Raw genomic sequence first — 7,067 nt, forward strand, 5'->3', positions numbered from 1 at the left:
CTTCTCTCCCCTCAGTCCCTCGATGAGGGAGTCTGTTGCCAGCAGTGCTCCCTGAAAATTAAAAACCTAACAAAATACTTTCTGTCAGAAAGCTCAGGAGAGCTCCTGAAAAGCACCCAGTCTCCACTGGGCACAGTATCAAACTGAGGTCTGGAGGAGGGGCATAGAGGGAGGAGCCAGTGTACACCCAGAACTAAAGTCTTTCTTAAAGTACCCATGTCTCCTGCGGAGCCTGTCTATCCCCATGGTCCTTACGGAGTCCCCAGCATCCTCTAGGACGTTAGAGAAAATAGGATTTTAATACCTACCAGTAAATCCTTTTCTCTTAGTCCGTAGAGGATGCTGGGCACCCGTCTCAGTGCGTACTGTGTCTGCAGTTATTAAATGGCCCTTAACTCCAGAATATTTATGTGGAGACAACTTTCCTGACTTGACCATCTTCCTTGGATGTTTTCCCCCTGTGTGACTGCTCCCCAGCCTCGGAGGGTTGCATCCGTGGTCCCTAGGATCCAGTCCTGGATCCCGAACCATCGCCCCTCTAGGAGGTGAGAACTGTGCAGCCACCAATGGAGTGAGATTCTGGTCTTGGAAGACAGGATTATCCTCCGGTGCATGTGTAGGTGGGATCCGGACCACTTGTCCAACAGGTCCCACTGGAACACTCTGGCAAGGAACCTGCCAAACTGAATGGCCTCGTAGGCCGCAACCATCTTCCCCAGCAACAGAATGCATTGATGGATTAACACTCTTGCTGGTTTTAGAATTTGTTTGACCAGACTCTGGATCTCCATAGCCTTTCCACTGGAAGAAAGCCTCTTCTGTGTCCAGTATGACTCCCAAAAACAACAACCGCGTCATTGGGACCAACTGCGATTTTGGCAAGTTTAGGAGCCAACCATGTTGTTGAAGAACTTACAATAATGTATACATACATGTGTACACAGGGAGCGCTAAATATTCATAATTATCTAATTTATTTAGACAATAAAAAATAGAATGACAATGCACAATTTAATAATAATAAGATATATCAATTTAAAAATTAAAAACCATATCAAATGGACATCTCGTGGAAATAAACAACTCAGTTGCTGGTGTTAAAGGGTCCAGAATAGGCTATTTAGCCAATAATTGCTGAGCAAGTCCAGAATCCTAGTGTATCAAATCCTGGATAAGGCACCAAAGTAATTACCTGTTTATTCTACACCTGTTATTTAATGGACAATGCCTTTTGATTGGATGGCCACTGTATAAATATCTTCCAAAGTGGACACTGAGTATACCTTCTGATGAAACTGCTACTCTACCTATAGCAGAGAAACGCGTCAAGGAACCTACAATTTCTCTGTGGAAATCAACTTATATCTATCCGTCACCACTTTGCTCCATGCTGCCTGCATCCAGCTCTCTCCCCTAGTCTGCAAATCAGGCTCCACATCACTGCCGGAGACGTCCGGCTGTGCGGCCACGGTTCATCAGCGCACACTGGTAAGCCTGCAGGGGAGACGGGGACACCGCTGAACAGCAATAGATGGGAGTTTGGAAACACTTCCAACAGCGGTGAGCTTAAATTTAAGTGGCATTGGACTGCTACAGTACATCTTTTAACAGTTAAAAGCTACTTGCTGGTGACATTAATGATACACTAGGATTCTGGACTTGCTCAGCAATTATTGGCTAAATAGCCTATTCTGGACCCTTTAACACCAGCAACTGAGTTGTTTATTTCCACGAGAGATGTCCATTTGATATGGTTTTTAATTTTTAAATTGATATATCTTATTATTATTAAATTGTGCATTGTCATTCTATTTTTTATTGTCTAAATAAATTAGATAATTATGAATATTTAGCGCTCCCTGTGTACACATGTATGTATACATTATTGTAATTTCTTGTTTGGTTTGAATAATTGCAGATTATTCATTGGGAGCAGCATTGTAGATCTTCCTTATCCAGGTTATTTAAAGTTGGTAATAAGTGCGCCTGATTGCCTCTTTCTAAGTAAAATTAGTGTGAGTTTTATAATCTTGTTGAAGAACTGTCAGGGAGAGTAGATGTTTTGCACCAACTGGTCCCTGGATCTCGCCTTTATCAGGAGATCATCCAAGTACGGGATAATTGTGACTCCTTGCTTGCGAAGGAGAACCATCATTTCCGCCATCACCCTGGTGAAAATCCTCGAAGCCGAGGACAGACCAAACGGCAACGTCTGAAATTGGTAATGACAATCCTGAATTGCAAACCTCAGGTAGCTTTATGCAGTGGCTAAACGGGAACATGTAATTAGGCATCCTTATGTCTACCAAAACCATGAAATCTCCTTCCTCCGGACTGGAGATCCCTACCCTGAGAGATTCCATCTTGAAATTGAATTTCTTTAGGTAGAAATTGAGGGATTTCAGATTTAAGATTGGTCTGTCTGAGCCGTACGGCATCGGGACCACGAAGAGGCTTGAATAAAAACCTTCTCCCTGCTGACTAAGGCCGATTTGAACAATCGGTGAGGGGGAACGTCTTGAAACCCCAGTTTGTACCCTTGTGACACTATTTGTAAAACCCACGAGTCCAGGTCTAAATTAATCCAGAACTGACTGAAGTGTTTTAGACGTGCCCCCACTGGTGCGGGCTCCTACAAGAAAGCCCTAGCGTCATGCAGTGGATTTGGCAGAAGCAGAGGACGATCTCTGCTCCTGCGATCTTGAAGAGGCTACAGACCTCTTCCCTCTTTTCCTTCCTCTACCTGCAAAGAAAGGGGAATCTTAACTTCTTGCATATCTATTGGGCCAAAATGACTGCGTTAGACAATGATGCGTCTTCATCCGTTGAGAGGGAACATAGGGCAAGAAGGTTGACTTACCTGCGGGAGCTGCCGAGATCAAATTAACTAGGCCGTCACCAAACAAGGCTTCACCTTCATAGGGAAGAGACTCCCTTTCTTCTTGGAGTCAGCATCAGCATTCCCTTGGTGAATCCACAATGCCCTCCTATCCGAGACTGCCATGAAATTGGCCCGTGAACTCAAGAGTCCTATATCCCTTGCAGTCGTAAGTATGCTGCAGTGTCCTTGATATGATCCAACGTAAGGAGTATCCCATCTCTCCAAGATATCTATATCGGATGATGAGGTATTCGACCAATTCTTGAATACTACTACTCACCCATGCGCATGTAATGGCAGGTCTAAGTAATGTACCCGTGGTTACATAACTAGAAATAATGTAGCTTCCTGCATACGATCCGCTGGATTTGTGACAGGGCCCCGTGCAGAAGAGGGGGTGACTCCCACTTTATTCTGTCCGCAGCAGGAAATTAATAAATAACCGGAAACCTTTTGGGGATTTGAAACCATCTTGTCGAGCTGGCCCAGACTTTCTCAAACAGAGATGGAGGAACGTTACATCAGCTTTCATTATATATCTATATATACATACATATATACCCCTTTGTCAGGAACAGCAGGGTCCTCAGTGATGTTAATATGTCCTTAATATCCACAATCATGTACTGAATGCTCCTTGCCAATATCCCTGATCTTCCAGGACAAACTCCAAGAACAAAAGGCTGACACCAAGATTCGATTTGTAGGGACCTTCTGTCCCGAATGGCGTCTACTAAAAAAGGCCATTCAGAAACATCTACCTGTCCTACATCTGGATCCAGAGTTATCACCTTTATTGGATCCCACTTTACAAATCAGTTGGAGGAGATCCAAGAACATCAAAGACACGTTGGTTCAGAGCCATTTTTCACGTGAAATGACCAAATCCAAACTCCCTAAGGGATCCTTTCCATGTGGGCAATGTAAGGCTTGCCCACAGATACAGATAACTGACTGTGTCAAGGACAGACATGGCAAGGATATTTCCATACAACACTTCTTCAACTGCGACACACAAGGAGTAGTCTATTGTCTAACCTGTCCTTGCAATCAACGATATGTAGGCATGACGACTAGAAAATTCAAAACTAGGATTTTAGAACATATGGGCTCCATTCGCAACTCATCGTCAGATCTTCAAAAAGGCAAAAAACTAACATCAGTAGCCAGACACTACCATGCTGCACATCATGACTCACCAAGTGATATGCGCGCCTTTGGCCTAGATAGGGTCCATCTAGGCATACGCGGTGGTGACTTAAGCAAAGAACTTATTAAGAAGGAAAGTGAATGGACTTTCAGGTTAGGTTGTCTCAAACCATTGGGTCTGAATGAATACATCAATTACAGTGCATTTCTGTAACCTACTTTCTATATAGCACCCATCAAGTGTCCTCGCTTCCTTCCCTTACACCCCTCAGTACACTCTCATCCAGTACACCCCTATTCATAACACATCACATTCACCCTTCTTTCATCAGCACTTTCACGCCCACCTCCACCACATACTCGGCACCATCACATCCGCAGTCCATTCACATGCACCTCACATCCATCCCATTACAGTGACCCAGCAAATTCCGACATATTTCACAACCTACTAACACGTTTCCACACAGCACTCCCATTGTCAACCCACTCCTATCCCTTACATCTCTACTCCCCTTCCTCATCTCACCATATCATTATACTTCTCGCCCACACAAGATCATCACCTTCGACACCACACACACATTCCCACCACACTGCAAACCACAACACCCCAACCATATCCCAACACCCCATATCCCAACACCCCAACACCCCACAATCTTAAACCCCCTCCCCCTTCCCCCTCTCTCCCCCGCCTTTCCCCCCCCCCCCCACTCCATCCCCCCCATTCCTTTCCACCTCACTCCCCATCCTTTCCATACCATCCTTTCTCACAATCATTCCCACCACTTCCATCGACGTCACTTGCATTATTAATCCAAATTAACATATTCATGAATATCCTCATGCAATGTTTACAACGTGTTTGTTTATAACTCCAGACAAGATATGCTGTCCTAACATATTTTTCCAGCAATTATCATTTATTATACTTAAATTTAATCTATTCTTATCATCTAAATATTTCATAAACAATTTGTGAAAGCTTCAATTTTATTATTTTCATTCATTTATTCTTTTTTGCTAATTTTCCCCATTTTATTTTTATTTATTTTTATTTTTATTTCCATTTTTTCACTATGCCCACTTATATAATAAGCAAGATGCTCATTTTTTATCTAATAACCTTGTATATTTCTCACACATATTCTCTGTTTTTTCCTTTTGTGCAATGGGCCACTAATTGCAAGCATAATAGGGAACCAATACTAAACAGAACAACCGTTCCACCTGTGCAGCAATTTACAAACACAGGACACGCCTCCCTTTTGATTGGACAACGACCAGCTCCCTTGCAAGATAAAGCCTGCACTATCCCCTCTGGGAACAGGAAGTGATCAAGCCCGGTGAACGGGTGAAACTAGTTTTCCGTTCCCTATCCCCACTGCCTGGGTGTGACAGCTGATTCCGGACATCCTGAACCACGAGCCGCTCTTTCCTCAGCAGCCGCTGCATCAACCCGCCGCCGCTAGATACTGCCGCGATGGGACCAGGAACATTGTGTCTCTCTTCTCCTCAGCCAACCTGACCACGTCTCCACAATACATCAGGTACTTTGATCGACAGTGCGGCTATAAACGAACTGCTCAGCTCCTGGGAACCAGTGTATCCTGCATCTTCAATTTGCCTGGACTTTGACACGGACATTCCGCACTCAGAAAGTATCCTGCTCATATTAGTGACTGATCGTTCCATACAATTCCGGGTAATATCTGCTCAATATCAGCATCTTTTTGCATATTTATATTTGATAATAGCATTCATCAAGCTGTTTTTTGCAAGTACCCGTTTTACAGATAGTCGGCATTTAGCGGCTTAATACCACATAGGATACTGTTTAAACCTTTATTTTCAGTCATTTTGATCTAATCATTTGGCTGAGCAATTTATCACTATCCTCTATACTGCGTATTATATAGCATTGCTGCAGCTCTGTATAATCAACTGTTGTTCATTATCTCTTTCTCTTTTCACCTGATACCATTTTGGTACAATGTGCAATAATCTGTCAGCATCAAATTGATGGTGATGCATGGTTCCAATCAATTTAATTATCTGCTAATTGTGTACAATTGCTCTTTATCACACCAAGTACCTTTATCATAGGTACTATCAGCATCTTGCAATCATATTATATAGTATTTCTGCAGCTCTGCATACAGCGGAACACAAATAAGAAACTGTTGTTCATTTTCTCCTTCTTTTTCCACCTGATACCATTTTGGTATAATTATAATAATCTGATAGTAGCAAATTGATGGTGATGTATGGGTCTAATCAATTTATTTGACTGCTAATTGTGTACAAATTGCTTTTTATCACACCTAGTACCTTTATCATAGGTACTATCAGCATCCTGCAATCAAGCAGCCCATTGTCTATCAACCAATCTCAAAAATTTTTTTTTTTTTTTTTTACCTATCAGTATCGTTTCCTTTTCCTCACTTTATACTATCTTCAGGACTCTCACCACTGATTCAGGGGTAATTATCCCGGTCTAACGGTGGCAGCAGATCCCCTATTTTCCTCCTCCACTCATTCTCTTGTCTTTTCTTTTATTTCTCCATTTTCGTGAACTCTCATCAGTGATTCTCGAGCCCTCGATATCTAATATTTTTTCTACTATCATACCACACTGGTAACGCCCGAATCCTTCCGATCTTGGAAGCTAAGCAGTGTAGGGCTGGGTCAGTACTCGAGTGGGAGACTCTCGAGGAATACTCAGTTTAGTAGAAATTCCTGGACGGTTTTGCTCAGCGTCTAACACTGACAGCAGATTCATCTTGCTCATTCCATCTTTAATCATCCCATCTGTCTCCTCATCATCGCTCATGAGAGAATAAAAACGCTTCAATTTTCAGGGTCTCCAGCTGTTATTATCGCACCCAGGCATTCCAGAACAATATTCAGTATTTACACTGTAATTAATTCGTTCTGTGTTCCCCCTTTCTATTCCCCAACTCCCCCCCACCCTTCCCCCCCACCCCTACCTCCAATTTTTGACAGTAAACTCTACTATTTTATCAATTATTGT

General features: G+C 42.8%; 1 pseudogene; it reads left to right on the forward strand.

Annotated features, from left to right (window-relative positions):
- The first annotated feature begins 6,650 nt into the window (after window positions 1–6,650).
- Window positions 6,651–6,769, forward strand: LOC135022104 (5S ribosomal RNA; annotated as a pseudogene).
- Window positions 6,770–7,067: the final 298 nt, after the last annotated feature.

The sequence above is a fragment of the Pseudophryne corroboree genome, unplaced genomic scaffold (assembly GCF_028390025.1).
Source record: "Pseudophryne corroboree isolate aPseCor3 unplaced genomic scaffold, aPseCor3.hap2 scaffold_383, whole genome shotgun sequence".
Lineage (NCBI taxonomy): Eukaryota > Metazoa > Chordata > Amphibia > Anura > Myobatrachidae > Pseudophryne > Pseudophryne corroboree.